Consider the following 26,609-nt stretch of genomic DNA (forward strand, 5'->3'; position numbering starts at 1 on the left):
GAACAAAGATCTTTGTCTCTTTCTGCTGGAATGTGCACACAGTGAATGTTTGTTAGAACTACACACAATAAAGATACTGTTTTCCGTTTCTTGCCCTGGCTTCGTTCTTTTTTAAAAAAATATATACATATATATTTTTAAGTAGACATGTTGATTCTGGAACTTCAGGTGTTCTGGAAGAGAGGAATTTGTGAAGCAGGCAAGTCACCTGTATCTGTGCTACCATAGTGCAGCTTGGGGGGGAATTTGTGATGGTGCAGGATTCTTACTGCTGCTCTTTGCTGGAGGTGACTTGCTTGTTTAATAATTATGAGATGCAAAAATCAAAGCTTTTTCCATGTTAAAGGATGTGAAGGGAAAACAGGTAGGTTGGGGGTTCTGTTTTTACTGAAATCTGATAAAAAGAAAATGCAAGATAATATGCAATGTTTTGTTATCTGCAGTGCTAGTCTTCAAATGATTGTTTTTCTTGGAAATATCTAAACTATTGGGGGAAATTAAACACTGAGATTGAAGTTCTAGTGACTGTTAATAGAACAAGGGAAAGGCCGGCACCGCGGCTCACTAGGCTAATCCTCCGCCTAGCGGCGCCGGCACACCGGGTTCTAGTCCCGGTCAGGGCGCCGGATTCTGTCCCGGTTGCCCCTCTTCCAGGCCAGCTCTCTGCTGTGGCCAGGGAGTGCAGTGGAGGATGGCCCAAATGCTTGGGCCCTGCACCCCATGGGAGACCAGGAGAAGTACCTGGCTCCTGCCATCGGATCAGCGCAGTGCGCCAGCCGCAGCGCGCTGGCCGCGGCGGCCATTGGAGGGTGAACCAACGGCAAAGAAAGACCTTTCTCTCTGTCTGTCTGTCTGTCTGTCTGTCTCTCTCTCTCTCTCTCACTATCCACTCTGCAAAAAAAAAAAAAAAAAAAAAAAAAAAAGAACAAGGGAAATAAACTATTTATGAATTGCCTTTAAAACATATTGATAGGCTTTTTTTTTTTTTAAAGGATTTAGGTTTTTATTTATTTACTTGAAAAGCAGAGAAAAGGAGAGAGCATGCTTCTATCTACGGGTTCACTCCCACTGCAGGCAAAGGCTTAACCCTTTATGCCATAGCACCAGCCCCAGTGATAGCCTTCCAACATTACGGACATCATTTGTAATGTTACTGATGAAAGATCATTCACTGGGGCGTGGTTGGTTCACAGTCACAGGAATTGAGGAGCAGGAGCAGGGGAGGGTAATGCCATCCTTATTAACAGTGTTTGAATCTAATGTTTGATCTTTGATACCAATAGGAATTCATTATCACAGCACTCTTCCCTGATGATGAGTATTTGGTAGATCCTTGACAGATCTTGACTGATTCATGAAAGCCTGAGATAGAAGATTGTGATTCCAGTTACGCAAATATAAAAGGTAAGAGATGCACAGTCTATAGAGCTGCTGGTAATTGGTAGCCAAAATCTAATGTTAATTAACTAAATAGATACCTGTGCTGTGTATTTCTGAGTATCTGTAAGCCCCCATAAGGCAGTACACTCAGTATCTTTGGAAAGAAGAAATATGCCTCACTTTAAAACACATTATTTATTACTGCCCTAGAGTAAGACGCAGAAACCTATTTAAGCTCACAGAGGTAAAAGAAACTACTTGTTAGGAACCAGTGATGAATGATTGTCAGATGGGGCCCTTGGAGAGGAGAGCACAGCTGCCCTTAGGAGGGGTGAGAACCAGGACCCAGCAGGACGGCAGGAATCAGGCGGACAGTTCCCAGTCCAAATTCGTCATGGAGAGGAATTCCTAGACGCGAGAAGGTGAGTGGTACCTTGGTGAGAGTGTCTACTTCTGTTCACATGAAGGGCATGAGGACCCATTCCTCAGGCTTGACTGGGAGGGGGGTTAAAGGAAAACTGGCATCACACAGTGGGGTGTGAATGTTTTCACTGCAGAGCGCTGAGTGGGCCGTGGGGAAGGCTCAGTCCACGCGGCATGGTTTAGCATGAAATCACCTTGGAACACCTTGCAAAACACAGCAGTGTCTCATCCTGCCACAGATCGGTCCGTTTCAGGGATCTGATGCATGTAAGGGTCGAGAGCCACTGTTCTGAAAGCTCCCAGGGAGAAAAGATCGGTCACAAAGAATCAGGAAACGGGTATCAAACCTTCCCAACCGCAGCCCTGTGAAAGGCGTGCAGTGGGGTGCTGCGGCCTGGCAGCCTTCCAGTCGAGCTTCAGTCAGTTCAGACAGGCCAGAGACCAAGAAATTGCCTCATCAGTGTGGGTCCTCACAAGCCTCCGGGAGACACATGCCACAGACAGGAGGGACTGAAACGAACCAAGAGAAAGATGGTTGATGGGGGAAAGGTGAACCACATTCCCACAGTGGTAAGTACTCAAGAGAAATTCCAGGAGAGCACTTGGGCGGGCTCCAAGGGGAAAAAAAAAAAAGTGGAATGGATTGATTTTCAAATCCAGTGATTTGAAATTAGTGATATAACATAGGAAACCAGATATGAAAAATGGCAATGATTGCTCTGATCAAAACAACATGTACGGGGCTGGCACTCTGGCGCAGCAGGTTAACGCCCTGGCCTGAAGCGCCAGCATCTGGTTCTAGTCCCGGCTGCTCCTCTTCCAATCCAGCTCTGCTATGGCCTGGGAAAGCAGTAGAAGATGGCCCAAGTTGGCCCAAATCCTTGGGCCCCTGCACCCACGTGGGAGACCCGGAAGAAGCTCCTGGCTCCCGGCTCCTGGCTTCGGATGGGCACAGCTCAGGCCATTGCAGCCATCTAGGGAGTGAACCATCAGATGGAAGGCCTCTCTCTTTCTCTGCCTCTCTGTGTAACTGACTTTCAAATAAATAAATCTCAAAAACAAAAACAAACAAACAAAAAAAACATGTACAAGAGAGGAAATGTGATCACAGAACTGAACTTACAAGGATCCTAATGTAAATGCCTAACAAAAATTATCAACGAGTTACTTGTAAGAGAGAAGCCCAGGTGGAGTCACGGTATAAGAAAGCTCAACAGATCTGTCCCAAACTGAACATTGAAGAGAGAGTTCTGTAGACATATGGAGGTGAACAACAGAAGAAACAGCTATAAGAGTTTAGTTGTTGTTGTTGTTTGTGCATCAGCTGGGGAATAGGAGAGACAAGGCCAAAGAACCCTGCTCCTTAGAGTCTCCCAGGGTCAAATGCAACACTTCCCCAAGGTTGAGTTCTGTTCATCTGTGAGAGACAGGAGTTGACCAGGAAGGTCAAATCTTGTGTCTTTTTCCAAAACTCATTGGTAAGATCAGAGCACTCATGTCAAGGGCAGGAGCCTGGCAAAGCCCTCCACAGGAAAACTCAAGGAATAGGACAGTGCCAGTCTCCCCAGCAAAAATTTATAACACTGTTCAACTTAGTAATTCTAAATGTGTCCTACTGGTGAAAAATAGAGTTGTAAGAAATGCAAATACAAAACTTAAAAATGCATTGTCATTTTTCTCTCTCTGTTAATATATGAAACACATTAGAAAGAAATTCAAGTCCTGGAGTCAGACCTACATTTGAATTGAGAATTAATTGAGCCAATACTCTGTTAGTGATAAAAGTACTTACTAGATGCTCTGTTCCTATTTCCCTGTTTACTTTTAGTTTGAAAGGCAGAGAGACACAGAGATCTTTCATCTGCTGGTTCACTCACGCCTGCCCAGCAAGGGCTGGGCCAGACTGAAAGTAGGAGCCCAGGACTTCATCCAGGTCTCCCATGTGGGTGGCAGGGATCCAACAACCTCAGCCATCATCTGCTGCCACCCAGGGTCTGCATTAGTGGAGAGTTAGATGGGAAGTGGAGCAGAAGACTAGCCCAAGGCACTCCCATATGGGTGTAAGCGTGCCAAGCCGCATCTTAACTGCTGCACCGGAGGCCCAACCCCATATTACCTCATTTGAGCCTCTTAACAATCTTATAAGATAAATGACTTTATAATCCCTAGTTTATATATAAAGAAACAGGCATAAAAACTATGTAACTTGCCCAATGTCACAAAGCAAGTAAATACTGAGTTGAAATTGCACCCAGGCTGTCTGGTTCTAGAAACCTTCCTTTAAGCACATGTGGTGATGCACCATTTGTGCTAAGCGCTGTATATGCATCATAATACGTTTAATGCCCAACCAGCCTGACAAGCTGAATGCTACTACTGTCCTCATTTTAGAGGACACATAGTGAGTCCGTTTCTCATTGAGAAATCATTCAGGGTCAGATACAATAATTATTTAGGAAAATCTTTTTAAAAATTGAGAGTCAGAGGGACAGAAAAAGAGAACTATTTGCTGGTTTGCTCCCTAAATGCTTGTAACAGCTGGGGCTGGACCAGGCTACACCAGGGGCTAGGAACTTAATCCAGGTCTTCCACATGAGTGGCAGGGACCCTACTACTTGTGCTGTCACTTGCCACCACCCAGGGTGTGCGCTGGAATTGGGAGCTGGGACTGGGACCCAGGCACTCTGGTATGGGATGTGGGCACCTTCACCACTAGGCTAGAAGCCTGCTCCTGTTTTGGGGTCTGTGTTGCTGTTGAGACTTTATAGATTGATATGAGTGGGAATTTATATTCAGAATATTCTTGTCGCTGGGCAGGACTAGAATCGGGTGTAGGTAAGTTTGCTGATTTGATATTTAAAAAAAAAAAAACTTTTAAAAAACCGTATCCTTAAAAACTTAAAAAAAATGCAAGACAAAAATGTTGCCTGTTAGTCCTCCATTCAAAGCAATGAACTATTGCTGTGATGTATTAGTATGTTGGTGTATTTTCTTCTAGTGCTTTTCTCTGCATTACTTTGTTTGTAGTATAAATACAATCTTGTATCAGGTTCTTTTCATTTAATATTAAATCAAAATTTCCCCTTGTTATAAATTCAATGCTCATAGCATTTTAGACTATTTTATTCTGTAGAATGTACCAGAGATTCTGTACTTCTTCATTTGTTTGCAAAGAAATCTTTGCTAGAAACCTTACCCTTTGCTTCTTTATTTTTTTTTCTTTAGGTTAAATATCTTGCTTTGGAATTATGAAATTGAGGAATATGCTTTCTGATAAGTCTTTATACCATTTTCCAAGCCCCTCTGGTAAGACTGGCACACATTTACAGTCCCACCACTAAGGGTGCCTGTTCCAGGTAGGATTGGATGTTTAGTTTGCTGACAGTCTCAGCTGTGGTGTTCCTCTTTTATACCTGGAAAGTAGAAGTCATTTTGGCAGCACAATTATTTTTAAGTAGCCCAGTTTTGCTCCTTAAGGAATCTCTTTTTATGCGAATTATTACTCTTTAAGCAGTTCAGAGGTTTTTTTCTAAATGAGATTTTACTAAGGTGGGTGCACCCATATAATTTTCTGTATTTGGTATGCATTTTCCTTCCAAGTTATTCTTTATTACACATATTCTTTTTTATTTTTTTTAAAGATGTATTTTATTTATTTGAAAGAGTTACAGAGAGAGAAGTTAAAACAGAGAGAGAGAGGTCTTCCATCCACTGATTCACTCCCCAATTGGCTGCAGTGGCTGAAGCCGAGCTGATCCAAAGCCAGGAGCCAGGAGCTTCTTCTGGGTCTGCCATGTGGGTGCAGGGGCCCAAGGACTTGGGTCATCTTCTACTGCTTTCCCAGGCCACAGCAGAGAGCTGGATCAGAAGTAGAGCATCTGGGACTCAAACTGGTGTCTATATGGGATGCCAACGCTGCAGTCTGGGGCTGTAGCCACTACACCACAGTGCCAGCCCCCAGATTCTTTACTCAAGACCTCCCTAGTTTTTGGTATTGTCTGTGATTTGACTGAATACTGCCCATTGGGTTTTATTCCGGCAGTCTACTCCCAGCCAGCCACTTCCCCTTTCTGCTACTTAAACCTTGCTCTTTCCTACCTCTGGTTCTCTTGAGAATTCTTTTACACGAGTCAATAGCCAACACCCACTCCCACCTAATCCCTACCACCAAATGAATTTTGTCATGACTTCTGCTTCCAGTTGGTTGGCCTGGAGCACTGTGTTGGGTCAGGTTCAGGAGGAAGTGGAGCCACATGGGCATTTATTAGCAATGCTTGCCCGAGGCAGGAAGATGATGATAGGCGATGGGCCGCACATTTGCCACGTGTGCCTAGCTGAGTCATGCCCAGACTTCAAAGTCCAGCCCAAGCCTCACTTTCTCCATGAAAGCTCAGACTACTCCAGTCTGCTCCAACTCCATTCTGCATTCTGAGTGCCGCTCACACTGCTGTGTTTTCACTCCTTGTACCTGAACAGTTCTTGTGGTAGTCTTCCCAGCTACACTGGAGTTTGTCTGAGGGCAGGAATTGAGTCGTTTACTTAATTTGTGACCTTTCACTGTGCCCAGTACAACTCCCTCTACATAGTCAGTGCTCAGGGCCATTGGATTGCTTGGTTGGGGTAGTAAATGGGCAGACAGAAGTGAAAAATGTGCCCTCTGCTGGTATGGTCAAAAAGACCATTCTAAAATTCTCTGTGACCTTGATCCTCTAAAGAGCAAGTCCACAGAGGCTTCTTCCAGACTGTGACGGTCTTCGCTAAAGGATCTTTGACTCTGCTTGGGAGAAAATTGGAATTTTAATGAGAATGACAATCCAAACACCCAGGGGATAGTGAATGATGGCTGGGTATCATAAGAGCAACTAAAATGACTGATGATCCTAGGATACTGTAGTTTTACTTTAGCAAAAAGGAATACATTTCTTAAAATGTGCAGAGGTTTAGGCCCACCCAGATCAAGTGTGTTATTGATGTTTTCTCATATTGGAACTGTGCATATTATTAATGGTGTATATGCTGTTTGGGATGGTGTGTTGCCTTATCGATGTAGTACAATTAAGGGCAAGCTTTGTGGTGGGGACACCCATATCCCATATCAGAGTCCCGGCTCCTCCACTTCCAATCGAGATTCCTACTACTGTGCATCCTAGGAGGCAGCAGATGATGGCCCAAGTTCTTAGGTCCCTGCTACCCGTGCAGGAGACCTGGATGGGGTTCCTGGCTTTGGGCTGCCCTAGTCTTAGCTGTCTCTTCCCTCTGTCTGTCATCCTTTCTCCTTCTCCTCCTCCTCCTTTTTTAAGATTTACTTATTTATTTGAAAGGCAGACTTGGGAGGGATGCTACTCTTTCAAATAAATAAAACTTAAAATATGTAGTGCAATTAAAGTATTGGAAACATTTGTAAGAAAAACATGTCCTCAGGAATGCTTCGTGGTAAATATTTTTCTGAAGATCCACTAGCTTTTTGACCCTCCAATTGGAATTGCCCTTATATTCATCCTTCCTTGTTGGTGCTGAGTTTCAGTTGTGTATTAATCCACTGTGAATGACTATCTTTTTAACCAAAACAAAATTATTGACATACGTGCACATAGATGTGTAAAATATTATATACATAAATAGAATGATAGCTCACCTTTGAAATCCATTTACTATGTGTCCTGTCCCATGGATGCATGCACTTAACACAAAAACATCACTATTGTACGCGATTAGTTTGATTGCTTTCCACTAATGAGTTTATCTGACCTACCCAGCTCTTCTTCAGCCACAGTCTTCTGAAAAGTGTTCGTCCAGCATTCTAATAATAGCCGTGACTGGCACTCTGATAGAAGGAATGTCCGTGTTACGTACCCCGCCACCTTCTGAAAGTGAATGTTCAAACATACAGACAGATGTGGGGCTCTCAGATTTATAAAATTCTTCAGGAGAATCTAAGACAATATTCGAATGTGCAGAAGACCTGAGTGGCTGGTGGGTTATATGGAGGTGGCTTAAGGAATCTGGAGAACCTGAGAAGCTGTGGCTCCCACATCCTGTAGCACTCCCGTGGCACGCCTCGTGTGCGCTGCGTGCTGTCATGTGATTTGCAAAGAGGTAGGCTTTGTGCTAAGTGTATACTGAAACATTATGTTCTGTGCTTAACATAACCAGTAACAGACACTATCTCAGTAACTTTGAAAAATATGTTTATGACTCAGGACCCAAACAGTGCAGAGAGAAAGGATCTTGATGTTCACAGGAGAGAGGGAGAGAGGGCAAGAACTGCTGTGTTTATTTTGTCATGGTCAATTTATTCTTTCCCCACAGAGACTTACTTCCTTACCTCTAACCTTGAGTCTCCAACAGTACGCTCAGCCAGAAGCCTCGGCTGTTTATAACCCTTGTTACCATTTAGCAGTATAAAGAGGTTGGTTTTAGCAGGCATTGTCTATTGAATTACGTGGCTTTCCGTGGGGGAGCTTTGGAGTGGACTTCTTAACATCCACCCACCCCAGATGATAAGTCTCAGACATTTGGGCCCCACCCATACCCCTGGTCTGATTGGTCACACATGTGACCCAGTTCTCACCAACGGGATACGATGGGACATCTGAGGAAGGATTCAGGGAGAAGTTTCCTCTCCAAAGAAACACCCACAGGAAAGAACTGCTGTGGGCATCCTGTTGCCAGCCCGAGAATGAAGCCAGCACCAAGGACGGCCAAGTGCAGAGATTGACCCAAGCTGCTGACCCAACTCACGCTGAAGCTTGGCCGACAGCAGGACTTGCATCTACATGGAGATCCTAATTTTTCCTATTAAGCCATTCAAGTTTAGGTTTCTATTCCTTGCAGCTGGAAGCATCCTCACTGATAAACTCTGCTTAAGAGAAATGACTCACAGGGAAATAATCCTCCCAGCTTCTGATTAACTCTGGCCTCCAGAGATAATTATCTGGGCCATCAGATATATAAAAATATGGAGGTCATAAGATCAAAATTATAGAGGTTCCCTGTAGGGAGAGGGTAGGGCTGGTGGCTGGGAGGGGCCCGAGAGGGGCTTCTGGAATGCTGGTAATGTCCCCATCTGCGTAGTAGTTAAGTGAGTGTTTACTTTGGGATAAATCCTTCAAGCTGTATGCTTATGATTTGTATGCATTTCTGCCTGTAAGTTGTACTTCAATTTTAAACGTTTATTTACTAATATTATATTGTAACCAGACCTCAAAACAAATTGTTTACATCTTGAACAGAAGGATACGATGGCACATCAGAGTTGTGTCGCTCTGCAACCCAAGTGGGGTGGGGGGAATGTGCTTTCCTTGATAAACACCCAGAAACCCATGGCAAAGCTCTCCTATCACTAGTGGGTGGCCAACCCACTCAGCCAAAACAATTTCCACTTTGGTTTGCATGGAAAGGCCCCAAAGCCTTGCAAATGACAGACATTATTCTTTTTAGAATCTAGTCACAATTAATATTGAAAAGCAGAATAAAAATAAACAGGGCAGAGTCTACCTGGAGACCTTTGTCCAGCAACATTCTCAGAGAGAGATGTTCTTTATGGGAGACTGAAAGAAAGCTACCATGACCTCACATGGTCAGCCTGGTGTCCTGAGAGCTCACAGAGGAAGAGCTGGGGCATGCTGGTCAGTCGTTGGTGGGAGGAGGACACATGGACCTTGAGGACCGAAGTTTCTGGAGAAAAGACCTGGCTGTGCTGGAAGAAACCCAGCTGAGAAACGTTTCCGTAAATCATCTCTTGTGGAATCAGACTTGTGAAGAAGGGGGCCAGGGATACCAATCCTCTCGCGGGAGAGGACCTGGGAAGGGGTCACGCTGTGATACTAAGCGGGGAGTACGATTGGTTGGTGGCCAGGCCCAAAGGATTCTAATTCTTTAGAGATGGCCCTGCTCTGTTGAGCAGGCCATGGATCTAAGGAAGTAGGATTGCCTGAGAAGGAGACCTAATTCCTGTGTTTCTGTTTCACCTAGCTCTTCAAGGTTCTGTCTCGTTTATATCCTCATTATGTCCTTGCAAGGTAAGTTGGAGATTATCATAGAAGAGACAATGACTAGGAGAACAGGCTTTAGAGTCAGAGCAACCTGGGTCTGAGTCTTGGTTCTGGCTTACTAATGGAGTGGTGTTGCACAATTTACTCAGCCTGTTTCAGTGGTTCTCAGCCCCAGGGGATATTTGGCAACCTCTGGAGATATTTTTGATTGTCACAACTGGAAGAATGCCATTGATGTCCAGTGTGTGGAGGCCAAGGCTGCTGCTAAACATCCTGTAGTGCCCAGAGCCCGCCTCCCGCCACCCCCACAACCAAGAGACAGGTAGCCCTGAATGTTGAAACCCTGGGTCTGAAGTGACTCCTCTTTGTAGAATGGAGCTGTCAGCATCAGCTCGCTGGGTCGTTACACAGACGAGACTGAGTCACAGTTGGTGTGAGTTTTCTGTTCTCTCTTCCCCTCCTGACCTAGCAGGTGCCCTTCAGGGACCGTGCGTCTGTACAGAATTAGGGTGTCACGGGCTGCGTACAAGCTCCCCAGTTAGTTTCATGGTGGATACCCCTGGCACACACGGTGCCTGATGTGACTCTGCCCCCCCTGCTGCCATTGACTGGACCAGAGGTGGACACTTGCTCCAAACGAGAGCAGTAAGAATCCTTTCCCCAAAGAGCTTTGTACTTTCTTTGTGCCAGGGAGTTCCGTGCTCCGTGTGACTGGCGCCTTGGATGGAGAAGATAGAAATCCAGAAGCTGTGGGTGGTTATTTTGTCACATGTAGATCAGGATGCAGACAGCCATGGCTAGAGAGGAAAATGCAGGGGTTGAGACAGAAAAGCAGCAAAAGAGATGGGGTCCCCGGGATCCGTTCCCTGGCTGCCTCTGAAGCCGTTTCTTTGTCTTTATTGGATGTTTTCCTGCACTGGCTTCAGTTACGTATCTCTTGTGCCCAGCAGACAATAATGACCACTGATAGCCTGTGTCATCCCATTTCACAGCAAGTCCCAAATAAGTAGCAGTTATTGTTACCCATTTTAGAGATGAGAATGTTGAGGCAAAGAGACTATGTAATGTGCCTTGTGTCACACAGCTCCTAAGTGATATACCAGCTCTGGAATCCAGGTTTTCTGGCGCCTAGGCCCAGGTTCTGTTCTGTCTGTTCTTTGAATTGTGAAATAAAACTCAGAACAGAGCACAGGCAGGTAAGTACCTGCTATGACCTGGGTAGGATTTGAGTGTGTCCCCTAAAAGGGTCGTGTTGGAAGCTTGGTCCTCAGTGTGGCAGTGTTAAGAGGGGGAGCCCTGGGGAGGTCATGGAGGTTGCTGCCCTCAGGAGGGGTTAGGAGTTCTCATGGAACCCTACGTTGTTACAAAAAAGCAAAGCTGGCCCCTCCTAGCTCTCTGGCTTCCTGTCTCACCATGTGATCTGTCTCTCACATGCACTCCTGCCACCATGTCCTCTGCCACAAAGCCCTTGCAAGAGCCTGCACCGTGCTGCTTGGACCCTCAGCCTCCACATCTGTGAGCTGAATTAGTCTCTTTTCTCTTCAAGTGCTGTATGAGCATTCTGTTACAGTAAAGGAAAATGGACTAGTGTAGTTACACAGCATTCAGAATAATCCCCAAGGTACCCACCTGCAAGACGAGAACTAGAAAATTGGTGACAGCCCCAAGACCTTCCTGCACCCTTCCTGTATATGTCTCCTTGTCATCTCCCCGCCAGAGGTGACCAATGTGCTGCTTTTGGTTACTTTTTATTTTTTTATTTTTATTTTTTTGACAGGCAGAGTGGACAGTGAGAGAGAGACAGACAGAAAGGTCTTCCTTTACCGTTGGTTCACCCTCCAATGGCTGCCACGGCCGGCACACTGCTGCCGGCGCACCGCGCTGATCCGATGGCAGGAGCCAGGTGCTTCTCCTGGTCTCCCATGGGGTGCAGGGCCCAAGCACCTGGGTCATCCTCCACTGCACTCCCGGGCCACAGCAGAGAGCTGGCCTGGAAGAGGGGCAACCGGGACAGAATCCAGCGCCCCGACCGGGACTAGAACCGGGTGTGCCGGCGCCGCAAGGCGGAGGATTAGCCTATTGAGCCGCGGCGCCGGCCCGCTGCTTTTAGTTACAATACTTGTTAACGGCTTTTCCCATCTACATTTGCAACCTTAAACCGCATAACTTCATTTTGCCTGTTTGGGAACTTTATATTGATGAACTCAAACTGTATGTGTTCTTTGGGGACTTGTTTCTTTCAATGCGTAGCTGTAGTTCATTTGTTTTCCTCGATGTATAGACCACAACGTAGTTATCCAAACTACTGTTTATAGACATTGCATTATTAGCATTTTTTGGCTGACAAACTATTATGAGCACTCCTGTTTGTATAGCTGGGTACATATGTGTGGAATGTCTCCCAGATGGGTGCCTACGGGTGGTTGTCCAGGTTTTGAGACTTCTCTTGCTCTATGTCCTTGTCAATTTGGGATCCTTTCCACACAGTTGCCAATACCTGAGGCCACAGGATAAAGAAGGTTCTGTGTAGTGCTGTGGGGTACACAGAAACGTAAGGCAGAGAAAGAGAGAGGGAAGAAGGGAGGGAAGGATGGAGGGAGGGAGAGAGGGAGGCAGGGAAGGAGAGAGAGAAGGAGGGAGGGAAAGAGAGAGAGAGAGAATCTTCCATCCACTGACTCACTCCCCAAATGCCCACAATGGCCAGAGCTGAGCCAGGCCAAAGCCAGGAGCCAGAAACTCCATCTGGATCTCCCACAGGGGTGGCAAGGACTCAGGCATTTGGGCAGCCATCTTCTGCTGCCTTCCCAGGCACCTCAGCAGGGAAATCAAGTGGAGCAGCTGGGACTCAACTCAGTGCTCCAATATGGGATGATGGTGTCACAGGCGGCAGCCCCAGAACTCTTGTACACAGCCAGAAGTCTTGTAGCAACACACAGAAATTAAAAATACAGTGTTCTTCCTAATAAAGTTAAGCTTAGAGTTATCATGTGGCCTAGCAACTCCATTCCTCAGTGTATACCCCAGGAAAATTGAAAACATACATTCACACAGAAATAGCCCACGTGTAAAATCAACTAATGGATAAGCAAAACGGGCTCTCTCATTCGTGGAATATTACTGAGCCATAAAGAGATGAAACACCAACGTGTGCTCCAGCCCCGGAGGGTCTGAAAAGGTGATGCTGAGTGAGAGAAGCCAGATACAGAAAGCCAGCTGAAACGTGCCTGTGCTGTTCCGAGACGTCCAGATCAGGCAAGTCCATGAGTGGCTGCTGGAGCCTGCAGAAGGGACAGGGCAGTGGCTGCTGATGGCCATGGGGCTCCTCTTGGAGGTGATGAAAATGTCCTGCAATGCACTAGTGATGATGGTCCCCAAGTCTGTGAATGCACAGAAAATCACTGAATTATATGTTTTCAATTTTGTTGAGTATTATGGTGTATGAATGATAATTTAAACATGTAAACTGGGGCAGACATTGCCTCCGTCCCATATCGTGCCTGCGGTGGAGTCGAATCCAGCTTCCTGCTGATGCACACCCTGGAGGCCAGCAGGTGATGGCTCTAGTCTTGGACTCTTGCTACCCATATGGGACGCCCAGATGGTGTTCTGGACTCCTGGGTTCCACCCGATCTAGGCCTGGCTATTGTAGCCGTTTAGGGAATGAATCAATGGATAGAAGATCTGTCTCTCTCTTTCAAATAAATAAACTTTTTAAAAAGTAAATAAGGGGCCAGTGCCGTGGCATAGCAGGTAAAACCGCTGACTGTGATGCCTGCATCCCATATGGGCGCTGGTTCAAGCCCTGGCTGCTCCACTTCTGATCCAGCAGAGGCTAATGGCCTGGGAAAGCAGCAGAAGATGGTCCCAGTGATTGGACCCCTGAACCCTTGTGGGGAACCCAGGAGAAGCTCCTGGTTTCTAGTTTTGGCCTGGCCCAGAACCAGGCCATCATAGCCATTTGGGGAGTGAACCAGTAGAAGGAAGACCTCCCTCTCCACCTCTTCCTCTCTAACTCTGCCTTTCAAATAAATAAAGTAAATCTTTAAAAATTTTTTAAAATAAAATGATACAACTTTTTAAAAAGTAAATAAAAACACAGACATGGCCCCGAATTGGTCAGAGCCCTTGTTGGGGTCTTGGCAGGTAACAAATGGTCCATTCCAAAGGGATCGTGGAGGACAGTGTGCTGAAGCGGGGCCGTCCTCAGAGGAGCAGGGGCTGGGAGAGAAACCCTGGGGAAGCATTGCAGGGCAGACCACCCCAGCCTGAGAGGGCGCAGGGAGAGAGCGCTTACAGATCCCAGCAGAGCTGTGGCAGAGAGCTCCAGACAGGTGCCATGGCAGGAAGGCAGCCTCCTGTCTCCTTGTGCCTCCCAACAGGAGACACTACTGCAAGCCAGGGGAGGGGGAGCTTGGGCAGTGGAATCAGCAGGCATGAAATGCCTGTGGAGCGCTAGCCAGGAGAGTCTGCAGGTGCAGCTGGCAGGGTCCCCATCAGTTGACTCCTGAAGCAGGGACCAGAGGGGAGCAGGGTGGGAGTGACTTTGGAGAAGCAAATGGAGAGTGTTGGTTGTGCCCAGACTCCTGACCTTCACAGACTGAGTAGGAGACAAAGGAATTGCGGAGTGTGATCCGTTGGCAGCCTGGCGTGAAGGGGCCACCTGGGTGTTGGGGAGTGAGGGGACACTTTGGCCCTGGGGCCTGGGTCCCGGGAGCTGCTGCTGAAGTTAGGACCCCAACAGTGAGCCCTCAGGTGGTGAAAGTGCTGTTCGTTCAGCAAGGGAAGCTGGGAGGAGAGACAGATTTGGGGGAGGAAATGAAGAATTCCTCTGGGAGAGAGACTGTATGCAAACACAGCAAAAGAGCAACTCAAGACTGAGTGAGGCTCCCCGGGGCCCGTGGAGAGGCTGACACCAGGGCCTGCCTCTCGGAAGCCAGGGCGAGTGTGGACTGCACTCTCCCTGGAGGCTACACCAAGTGCTGGCGCAGCACGCTGGCCCCAGGCCCGCCCGCCCGCTCCTGGGGCTCCTTCCAGTGTTTATTGGGATTTCTGCCACGTCCCAGGTCCTCCCCTTTCAAAGGCAAGAGGGCCAAGGAAAGGGAGCCTCTGCCGAACACCAAATGGGACACAGCCTTGTATAAGCAGGAGCTCGGAGCTGATGGCTGGGGTGGTCCCAGGGAGAAATACGGGCTTGCCCATGGTGAGGGGTCCACAGTCTACTCAGCACAAGCAGCGGGGCCCGTGAGCACCGGGAGGGAGAGACAGTGCAGCCCCCTGGCTGGAGTGCAGTCGATAATTCAGCGGAGAGCTGGACGTCCGCAGCTGGCACGGGGGGCTCCCACTACAGCCGTGGCCATCGTGTGCCTGCGTCAGCCAGAGCTGCCATCGGGGTGCTTCTGTTCGCACAGCTGGGCACACGGCGGTGTTTTCTTCCATAAAGGTCTCTCCCCCTGGCTCTGTGCCCAGCTGGTTGCCCACACACTGGAAAACAAAGGCTTGCTGCCCTCCCTGGAGACCTGGGCGTAAGGGATGGGCCTTTGCAGGCTGGGCGGATGCTCTGTTGATTTTTTTTTCCCAACTGCAGAGAATGTGACAGCCAATTCCTGTTGGAAGTGGCTGTTGTTTACTTTGGAGCACAAAACACTTTTCCTTTCTCGTGACTGCTTCGGCTCAGGTCGTGTTTAGGATAGGGATGATTCGCTGGCCGGATGGCATGCCTTCCAGAACCGAGGTTAACTTCTGGGGGCACAAACCCAATTGCACCCTGCATAGAAAGTGTGGATTTGTTCCCAAAAGCGCACGGATAAACACCCCAAATTCAACATTTGATCTCTATCCTAGTAGGTTAAGTTCCCCAGGGTGGAGGAAGCTGAGCCTCCCCCACCCCCCACCCTCACTCCCCCATCAGCTTTCTTTTCAGCGTGGATCTTAAAATTGCTCCTCTTCAGCACTTCCCAGGGGCCAGCGTTTCTCGCCTGGCTCCTGCCTGAGCGAATCCCATGTGTCCAGCCTGTGGACGAGCAGGGGCCCTCGCCTCCTCAGGCTGCCTCTGGTGGAAGGTGGTGCCCTGGTTTCCCTGGCAGCAGGGTATCCCAGAGGGATTTGTAGAACCTGCGTCTCGTCCACGCCTGTTTTTCATGGAGGGCCTGGGCAGCGAGCAGCGAGAGTCTGCAGATTCATGAAGAGGTGGCACCGTGTTGGCGGAGGCTCGAGGGAGACAGGCGTTGTCTGGTTTTGTTAAATTCCAGAAGCGATTCACTTTGCCAAAAATGCCAAAAATAAAAGGACTGTCTAGACACTTACACGTTAGAAGCTCTAACATGAAGAGGGACCTGACCCAGAGAGCCTTGATTTACGCAGCCAACGCAAGGCAAAGGGGGCTGATTATTCAACAAACGTGTGGTGTGGGCCGGCCACATGCCAGGCCGTGTCGTGGGCACTGGGGCGCATGGTGATAGACACGAGAGCCCAGATCATTCTAGATACTGACGAGTGCAGAGGTGAACATAAAACAGGCTGATGTGACTGTGACAACGGTGGGGATGTGACAGAGAGGTCTTGAGGATGGGGGGACTGGAGCCTAGTGACCTGCTGATGGCACACGTGTTTTACAGGTCAGGAGACTGAGGTCCGGACGGACGAAGTACCTGCACCAAAGTTGGGTGGCACTTAGGGCAGAGTCCTTCTTGAACAATAAAAGATAATATATTAATTTATGTGTTAGTATATATACAAATAATATATATTAACTTACAGATTAGTAGATACATATTATATATAATATAATATAATATAATATAATATAATATAATATAATATATATGTATAAGGAGCCCCCTTTATCTGCAGTTTTGCTTTTCCTGGTTTCAGTTACTGTGTTCAACCATGGTCTGAAAATATTACATGGAAACTTCCAGAAATAAATGCTTCTTAAGTTTTAAATAGCATGTTGTTCAGAGCAGCTTGATAAAAGTTCCTGCCACCCCTCTGTCCCTCCCTGGACATGAATCATCCCTGTGTGCAGTGTATCCGTGCTGTATATACTACTCACCTGTTAATCCCTCTTAGCTATGTTGAAAGAGAGCTATATCACATTCACATGACTCTTATTGCAGGATATTGTTGTGCCAGTTCTGCTTAGTTATCAGTTATTATTGTTAATCTCTTGATGTGTCCAAGTTATAAAGTAAATGTTCAGGGTGGTTGTGTGGCCTGGCAGGGGGGAGGCCAGTGGAGGTGCATGGATTGCATTTTGCAGAGCCTGGGTTTGATTCCCAGCTCCAGCTCCTGACTCCTGCTGGTGCACAGGGAAGCAGTAGTGATGGCTCAGAGACTGGGTTGTTGGCACTCATGTGGGAGACCTGGGTCGAGTCCCTGGTTCCCAGCTTCAGCCCAGCCCCGTCCAGGCCGTTACAGGTGTTTGGGGAGTGAACCAGTGGATGGGAGCATGCGTTCTCCTTGTGTCTGTCTCTCTCAAACAGACTTTGTCATAGATGAAAACATAGCATATGCTATATGGTTTCAGGTATCTACTGGGGGTCTTGCAGTGTGGCCCCTGCAGATCAGTACTGTGGTCCTGGAAAAGAAGCAGCCGTTTGGAGGAGGGCCCTCCATGCAGGGGCAGCAGCTGCTGCAGGGGCCCTGGGCTGGAACAAGCTGGCCTCTTGAGGAACAGAAACACGGAGCAGGGTGACAGGAGAGGAAAAGGGAGGGGGAGGAGGCAGCCAGATCCCAAGGGGCTTGGACACCCAGAAAGAGTTGGGATCTTATCCCAAGTGCCATGGGAAAACAGCGATGACAGTGGAGCAGGGGACTGTTTGCATTTTTAGGACCCGGAGAGAAGTGCGTTTTGGCAAAGCAGGAGTGGGAGCGAGGGCCCAGGAGAGACTCATCAGCATCCCAGTGAGTAGGCTCATGGCACCTGGGACCTCTTTGGTGGCACTGTAGATAGATGGGAACTGTCTTCCAGGCAAACGCAGCGGGTACAACCCCTTCTTCCTGTGCATACCATGTTACGAATGCCAGGCAGTCAAGGTCCCGTGGAAACCTGCACTGAACACATCCTAGAAGGGCCAAAGTCAGGGTGTTCTTCCCAGTCCAAAGTTTCCTGTTCCTGCCCTTCCAGGAAAACAAAAATAAAATATGAATCCTCCCTAGGAGAAAGTTGCTTGGCTGACCCTGTCTCGGCAGAATGCTAATATACTTGGCAGGCAGGAGGAGAGAAGGAGAACTGATGTGTATTAAGTGCCAACTGCATACTCCCACCTTGATCTCATCTTACTCCAGAATCTCCCAATGAGACTCAAGTTATTAGCCACAGGTTTTTGTTTTTGTTTTTTTTTTTTTTCCAGGTTTGTTCTGTTTTTGTTTTCAAGATGAGGAAACTGAAGTTCAGAGAGGTTAGGTAAATTGCCCAAGGTCACATAGCTAACAAATGACAGAGCCGGGATCCAAACCCATGTCTGTCTGATTCCGATTCTTTCCACACCATTCCTGGCTGGTGGGGTCAGTTTAACACATTGAAGAGACCCAAATAAAGTCCCAAGGGTGCCTGGGACTTCTCCTTGAATGAAAACTCTTCTCCTTTGGGAGTGCACTGACTTCTTCAGGCCGTGGGGGTGTGCAGGGAAGTTCAAGTGCAGCTTTTCAAGATCCTCCCCACGGGTCAAGATTTAACGACGCCAAGGAATCTGACAGAGAAAAAGGGAGTTTGAGTCCTGAGCTAAGCTGGCCCATTAACTAGCAATAACTAGCAATACATCAGTTAGGGCTAACTGGAAGGTACAGCCTGAGCCATCAGTCTGGACTCTTGAGATGAGAGACTGAGGATGGCTGCCATCTCTCAGGGAGGCGCCATCAGGGACCAAAGCAGCTCCAGGCTGAAAGTCCTGCCCCTGCTGTTCCGTGGCCACTTGCTTGGCAGGAGGGCCCTGGAGGGCTCGGGGTCTGCCAGTGTTTCCAGCCAGTCCCCTGACTCGTCTTTCTCGCAGCCACAGGACCAAACGTGTCACCCAGGGCTCCTCCGAGCCTTACAGCGCAGTCCAAAAGGAAGGAGGTTTTGCAGGTTCGACCTGGTCTGGTGGCCAGGACTGTCTCAGAGCAAGACTGGGGCAACATTACTGGTGACTGCACAGTGACAAAGCCAGTCCTCCAGGTATGACCTGCGTGCTGATCACACCCAGGGTCACAAAGAAGAGTACGACACTGGCTCTTCTCTCAGGGGCTTCGGTGCTGACTGGTGGGCGCGCACACCCCCTGCTAGCCTGCAGGCACAAGTCTTACCACTATTATTTTCTTTGCCCTTACTATTATCTTCTCTCTTGCTACTGTTCTTTTTGCTGTACTCAAATGAATTAACTCAGATTGACTGACAGTCTGTGTCCCCAGGATTTGCCATTTCGGCTGGAGTTCTAAGCCCACCAAAGGGAGACCAAGGCATTCCACATAATGGTTTGGGATCAGATGTGTCTGGTACCCAGGGGCAAAGCTTAGGTTTCTCCATTGGTAGAATGGAGGTAGCGAGGCGCCTTGAAGAAAGTAGCCCCAATCATTCAGTGAGGTCATTCAATGAGGCTTTGCGTAGAGGCTGGCACGTGGCAGCCATCAGGAGTGAGGCCATTTCTGTAACTGAAACAGTGGCTTCTATGATGTGCTGTGTTTCAATAGCAACTCCCAGATTTTTTGGACAGAGACTCACATCCTCATCCTGTAATGTGTACAGTGCATCTTGAACTATAACTGCAATTCAAGTTTTATGAAATCAAATCCTTACTGAATGTGCTGAAAACTGGTATTTTCTATCCTAGTCAACTTTGTTGAAAAAAATGCTGAAAGGGCACAGGGGAACTTTTTGGGGGTGATGGACAGTTTCCCTATTTGTTTAAGATTTTATTTGTTTATTCGAAAGGTAGAGTTATAGACAGGGAGAGGGAGAGACAGAGACAAAGATCTTCCATCTGCTGGTTCACTTCACAAATGGCTGCAACAGCCAGAGCTGAGCCAATCAGGAGCCAGGAGCTTCTTCCGGGTCTCCGATGTGGGTTCAGGGGCCCAAGTGCTTGGGCCATCTTCTGCTGTTTTCCCAGGCCATAAGCTGAGAGCTGGATCGGAAGAGGAACAGCCAGGGTGTGAACTGGCACCTATATGGGATGTTGGTGCTACAGGCAGAGGCTTAGCCTGCTACGCCACACCGCCAGCCCCCAGGTTCCCTATTTTGACTGGGAGTGTGGTGCCATGGGGATTTTGTCAGAAGTCATTGAACTCTGCATTTAAACGGGTATATTTTATGGCATACAAATTATATGTCAATAAATTTGCAAGTCTCTAAATTTTCTGAAATATGATTCACATTCCATAAAACTCACCCTTTTCAATAGTTCAACTCAGTGGCTTTTAGTGTACTCAGAGAGAAACTATCTAATTGTTCTAATTCCTGCGCATTTTCATCACTCCAAAAAGGAAGTCCATACCCTCTAACGGTCACTCCCCATCCCCGGCCCAGCCACTGATGATCACTGATCTCTTCCTGTCTCCATGGATTTTCTGGTTCCAGTCCAGGGGGCCTGGGCCAAGACTTACGAGCCAGACCAGTCCCTGGGCCTCTCAGTAAGGGGTAGGCCCAACCAGCGTCCTCAACAAAGGCCAGGCCTGGAGTTCTCTCTCTGGTCCAGGTAGGGGTTAAGGACTTTGAAGAGCACCTGAGAGACCTGCAGGTGACCCACACCCTCCGTTCTTCGGTCCCTCTGATGCCAGCCCCAGGGCCACCCAGTCCTGGGAATATGTTTCCTGCAGCACCTATGGACAAAGGGGCTCTCCAAGGTCAAGGTGGCAAACCTTCCCAGAATGCAAAGGAGTTAAGTGAGGTGTAGGAGTGGGTCCATTAGGGGGGAGGGTTAGGGCTGGGTGTGGGTTTGCAACTGAGAGTGGTATTTTGGAAAAACTCGTTCCTCACATCATCCCCATTGACTCAGAAAGGTGTGGACCGTCACTTGCCTCAGACACCCAAGGAAGGGGGAGGGTAGGAAAGATCCCACCCACCAGGTGTGTGTGTGTGTGTGTGGGAGGCAAGCCCTCCCCAGAAGCTTCCTTGCTGGCTGTTAGCGGACAGGGACTGGCAGCCTGGGTGGGCTCTCCCAGTTACCTGGAGACGGGTCTAGACAGGGGGTTTATATGTAAGTTTTTTTCTTTGAAAGCCAGAGACAGACAGATCTTCCATCTACTGGTTCATTCCCCAAATACCTGCAGCAGCTAAGGCTATGCCAGACCACAGCCAGGAACCCAGAACTCCGTCTGGATCTTCTGTGTGGGTGGTAGAGGCCCAACCACCTAAGCCATCACCTGCTGCTGCCCAGAGTGTGCGTTAGCAGGAACCTGGAATTGGAAGTGAAGCAGGACTCAACCCCAGGCACTCTGATACGGGATGTGGGCGTCGCAAGAGGCATCCTAACTGCGGCACAAAACACCCACCCCTGAAGTCTATTTTTAAATTTATGTTGAATCTATTTTAAAATAAGGAATATATTCATTGGCAAAGCTGCCTCTCGTTCGTGTTCTAACATACCCACTGCCTAAGTTGCCTAACTAATGCTCCTCATTTCTGTGTGTCTTTTTAGAACTCTTGGCTGGCGCCGCGGCTCACTAGGCTAATCCTCCGCCTTGCAGTGCCGGCACATCGGGTTCTAGTCCCGGTCAGGGTGCCGGATTCTGTCCCGGTTGCCCCTCTTCCAGGCCAGCTCTCTGCTGTGGCCAGGGAGGGCAGTGGAGGATGGCCCAAGTGCTTGGGCCCTGCACCCCATGGGAGACCAGGAGGAAGCATCTGGCTCCTGGCTTTAGATCGGCGCAGCGTGCCGGCCGTAGCAGCCATTAGGGAAGTGAACCAACGGAAGGAAGACCTTTCTCTCTGTCTCTCTCTCACTGTCTATAATTCTACCTGTCAAATTAAAAAAAAAAAAAAAAACTCTCATGCATATGAAAGCGAATTTTATATATGCTGATTCTTTTCTAAGTGTAGGTTTATTTATATGAGAACCACAGAGACAGAGCTCCCATCCATTGGTTTACTTCCCAAATGCTGGGCTGGGCTGAAGCCAGGAGCTGGAAATTCAATGCAGATCTCCCACATGGGTTGCAAGGATCCAATTACCTGAGCCATCGCCTGCCGCCTCTCTGGGTGCACATTAGCAGGGAGCTGGAATAAGAAGCAGAGCCAGGATTTGAACCCAGGCACTCCAGTGTGGGCATCCCAAGCAGCACCTTAACTGCTAGGCCAAATGCCTACCCCTGAAGGTTCTTAATACTACCCTTTTGATGGCTATCTCTAGGGAGAAAATTAGACTTTAAATCCAGTGACCAAAGCTGAAGGCTGTGAAGAACCTCCATAAGCAAACCTATCTGCGATGACCAGTGGACGTGAGGCACAGCCTTTGGGGAAGCGGCTATAGTTTGGACAGGATTTGTCTCCCAAACTCATGCTGATGTTTGACCCCCAGAGCCCTAAGCTGGTGTTCAGGAGGCGAGCATAGTGGGAGGTCATTGGAGTGTGCTGTCAGGGGGTGGATCTCATGGTAGGGCTGCTTGTAAGAGCCTGAGTTAGGCTCACTTTAAAAAACAATGTAAGGGGTGTGCACCGTGGTGCCATGGACTAAGCCGAAGTTTGAGATGCCCGTATTCCCATATTGGAGTGCTGGTTCGAGTCCAGGCTGCTCCACTTCTGATCCAGCTTCCTGCTAATGCTCCTGGGAAGCAGCAGAAGATGGCCCAAGTGCTTGGGTCCCTGCACCCATGTGGGAGAACTGGATGGAGTTCCAGCTTTTGGCCTCAACCTGGCCCAGCCCTAGCTGTTGTACCCATTTGGAGAGTGAAACAGCAGATGGAAGGTCTCTCCTCTCACTCTGCTTTTCAAATAAATAAAAAATAAATAAAAAAATAAAAAAATAAAAAAAAATAAAAAAAAATAAAAAAAGATGGGCACTGTTGAGAGTGGGTTAAGCCACTGCTTGGGATGCCTGTATTCTATTAGAGTCCTGGCTACTCTGCACTTCAGATAATGGGCTTCCTGCTGATGTGCCTGGGAGGGAGCAGGAGATGACCCAAGTGCTTGGGCCCCTGCCACCCATGTGGGAGACCCGGATGAAGTTCCAGGCTCCTGACTTTGGCCTGGCCCAGCCCTGGCTGTTGTGGGCATTTGGGGAGTGAACCAGCAGATGGAAGATCTCTATCACGGTGCCTTTCAAATGAATAAAACATTTATAAGTAAATTAATTTAAATATACGTAACTACATGTGGCTGGAACTGAAATGAACAGCACATTTCTAGACCTTTTGTTTTAAACATTTATTTATCTGAAAGAGTTACAGAGAGAGGGAGACAGAGAAGAGAGAGAGATCTTTGATCCACAATGGCCCAGGCTGGAAACCCAGGCCAAAACCAGGAGCCAGGAGCTGCTTCCGGTCTCTCACATGGGTGCAGGGGCCAAAGCACTTGTGCCATCTTCCACTGCTTTCCCAGGCACATTGGCAGGGAGCTGGATTGGAAGTGTAGCGATTAAGACCCAAACCAGTGCCCATATGGGATATCGGCATCACAGGTGGTGGCTTTACCCTTTGCTCCACAATGCCAGCCCCTAGATATTTTATTTTTAAAGATTTATTTGAAAGGCTGAGTGACACAGAGAGAGGGAGAAAGAGATCTGCAATCTGCAGGTTCACTCCCCAGATGGCTTCAACGGCTGGGGCTGGACCAGGCTGAGGCCAGGAGCCTGGAACTCCATCTGGGTGTCAGGGACCCAAATAGTTGGGCCATCTTCTGCTGCTTTCCCAGGTGCATTAGCAGGGAGCTGGATCAGAAGTGAAGCAGCTGGGACTTGAACAGGTGCTCCAACATGGGACGCCAGTGGCGGCTTAATCTGCTGTGCCCCAACACCAGCCCCAGACCTTTCTTGAAGTGTGTGTGAGCGGGAGGAAGAAAGGATGGGGTGTGGGCTGGTTTGGCAGTGCCTCCAAAAGCCTCTAAGTGTGCTGCTTATCAACCCAGGAGTCCTAAACAACCCAGGAATTATCCTAAACAGCTGGTTATGAATCTGCTCAAAATGCAGCTCTGAGGGTATTAACATGAAAAAGTGGAACTTGGTAGAAAAATATTTACCACCAAGAGAATACACTCACAATTGTCTATTAAGGGAAAGGCAGGTTACAAAGCAGAATGATCTTGTTAAAATAGAAGCCGAAATAGCCTAACATGATATGTTTCAAACTCTGTCCATGGCAGGTACTCAAATGTTTGTTAAATGAATGAGTGAACGTCAACAAGAGAGAGCACTGGGTTGCAAAATCGTGAGTGATTTTTGTATTGTGTTTCCTGCACCGTTATTGATCTACCTAACTTTCTATGGTGAACACATATACCTTTGTAAGAAGAAAAAACAAGTACTGAAGAAAGAGGCATTGGAGCCGGCGCCGTGGCTCACCTGGTTAACCCTCCACCTGCGGTGCCGGCATCCCATATGGGCTCTGGGTTCTAGTCCCGGTTGCTCCTCTTCCAGTCCAGCTCTCTGCTGTGGCCCAGGAAGGCAGTGGAGGATGGCCCAAGTGCTTGGGCCCCTGCACCGCATGGGAGACCAGGAGGAAGCACCTGGCTCCTGGCTTCGGATCGGCATAGTTCCGGCTGTGGCAGCCATTTGGGGAGTGAACCAATGGAGGGAAGACCTTTCTCTCTGTCTCTCTCTCACTGTCTAACTCTATCTGTCAAATTAAAAAAAAAAAAAGCGTCATCGTTGTTGTGTCATAATATTTCAGAGCTGAAAGGACCTTTGGAGACAAAAGCACACACGGCTATGTCTGTGGTAAAACCCCAGGGTTGGTTTCTTCCTTCCTGCCTTCCTTCCTTCCCTCCTCCCTCCTTCCCTCCTTCCCTCCTTTCTTATTTATTTATTTATTTATTTATTTATTTATTTATTTTTTGACAGGCAGAGTTAGACAGGGAGAGAGAGAGACAGAGAGAAAGGTCTTCCTTCCATTGGTTCACCCCCCTAAATGGCCGCTACGGCTGGCATACCACGCTGATCCAAAGCCAGGAGCCAGGTGCTTCTCCTGGTCTCCCATGCGGGTGCAGGGCCCAAGCACTTGGGCCATCTTCCACTGCCTTCCCAGGCCACAGCAGAGAGCTGGACTGGAAGAGGAGCAACCAGGACAGAATCTGGTGCCCCAACTGGGACTAGAACCCAGGTGTTGGTGCTGCAGGTGGAGGATTAGCCTAGGGAACCACGGCACCAGCCCTTTCTTTCTTTCTTTCTTTCTTTCTTTCTTTCTTTCTTTTTTTTTTAAGACTTATTTATTTATTTGCAAGTTAGAATTATGCAGAGAGAGGCAGAGAGAGAGAGAGAGAGAGAGGTCTTCCATCCGATGGTTCACTCCCCAGTTGGCCGCAACAGCTGGAGCTGTGCCGATCTGAAGCCAGGAGCCAGGAGCTTCTTCCATGACTCCCATGTGGGTGCAGGGGCCAAGGACTTGCCATCCTCCATTGCTTTCCCAGGCCATAGCAGAGAGCTGGATCGAAAGTGGGGCAGCCAGGTCTCAAACTGGCACCCATGTGGGATACAGGCGCTTCAGGCCAGGGTGTTAACCTGCTGCACCACAGCGCTGGCCCCTAAAACCCCACAGTTTCTGACTGCACACAGGCATCTTCCAGAGCCCAGGGGAAACCAAGGCTGGATCGCCTCCTGCTCCGGATTTTCCCTGGCCAGGGTGTACCCCTCCCTCAGGGTGGCAATTCAGGAGTAGCAGTGGGGAGGCAGAGAGAAAGGGTGTTAATGCTGTTCCCAGACAGGATACAAGAACCCTCCGGAGTTCAGATGGAGCCGGCATTTGCCTTCGTAGCAGCCAGGATACCTGTGTCCTACGTCCCAGTACCTGAGTTTGATTCCCAGCTCCGGCTCCTGACTCCAGCTTCCTGCCAGTGCAAGCCCTGGAAACAGCCATGATGCCTCAGGTTCCTGCCATCCACATGGGAGAGCTGGATTGAATTACAGACTCCCGGTTCATCAGTGGCCCAGCTCTGCCTGTTGCTGGCATCTGGGGAATGGGCCAGCAAATGGGAGCTCTGTCTGGCTTTCTCTCCCTGCCTCTCAAAAAAAAAAAAAAAAAGTTTATGGAAAACACATATTATGAAACAAATTAAGTGTGGATTTCAACTTTTTTGGGCACAAAGACAGATTTCTCTTTTAATTCCACAGTTTTGAAGTACCCTCCTACCAAACATCATGAAAAATCTCACTGATAAACCACAACCATCATAACCTTTGCTATCGCTCAACCTCCCCCCGCCCCCACCCCCACCATCAGAGTCCCTGGTTTGTACACAGCAGGGATGCCCGCCAGGACTCCCTGTCCAGCCAGCGTGTGGGAGAGAAGTGTCTGTCCCCACAGGAGGAGCCGCCTGCTTGTTCCCACGTTCTGGCTCTTGTTCAAAGTTGTCCTGTCTCAGTGCTCTTAACTGAAGCAGTGTCTCCTTGGACGTCCTTTCTCTTCCTCGGCCTTTGCCGTTGGGGTCACAGGCGGCTTTGGAAGCTGTAGCACTTCAGTGTTTGAGGTGAGTATTGCTCTTAGTTCTGTGACTCTGTTTTATCAAAGTCTTTTTTAAATATTTATTTATTTTAAAGGGAGAGAGAGAGCAAGATCTTCTATGCACTGGTTCACTCCTCAAACACCTGCCAACAGCCAATGATGGGCCAGGCTGAAGCCAGGAACCCAGAGCTTAATCCAGGTCCCCCACGTGGGTGGCAGTGACCTAGTACCTGAGCCATCACCCGCTCTCCC

At 48.4% G+C, this 26,609-nt stretch overlaps 1 long non-coding RNA gene across 4 annotated transcripts; it reads left to right on the forward strand.

The window, feature by feature from the left end:
- Positions 1–925: 925 nt before the first annotated feature.
- Positions 926–20,116, forward strand: LOC138846561 (uncharacterized). 4 transcript variants are annotated; one of them, XR_011384065.1, is made up of 3 exons: positions 926–1,802; positions 5,029–7,899; positions 8,113–20,116. It is a non-coding gene; the product is annotated as an uncharacterized lncRNA (long non-coding RNA). The 4 variants fall into 4 exon arrangements; XR_011384064.1 differs by having other exon boundaries at positions 5,029–5,159; positions 7,560–20,116; XR_011384063.1 differs by having other exon boundaries at positions 926–1,404; positions 1,591–1,802; positions 5,029–20,116.
- The last annotated feature ends 6,493 nt before the right edge of the window (positions 20,117–26,609 follow it).

This window comes from Oryctolagus cuniculus, chromosome 18, assembly GCF_964237555.1.
Source record: "Oryctolagus cuniculus chromosome 18, mOryCun1.1, whole genome shotgun sequence".
NCBI classification, from domain to species: Eukaryota; Metazoa; Chordata; class Mammalia; order Lagomorpha; family Leporidae; genus Oryctolagus; species Oryctolagus cuniculus.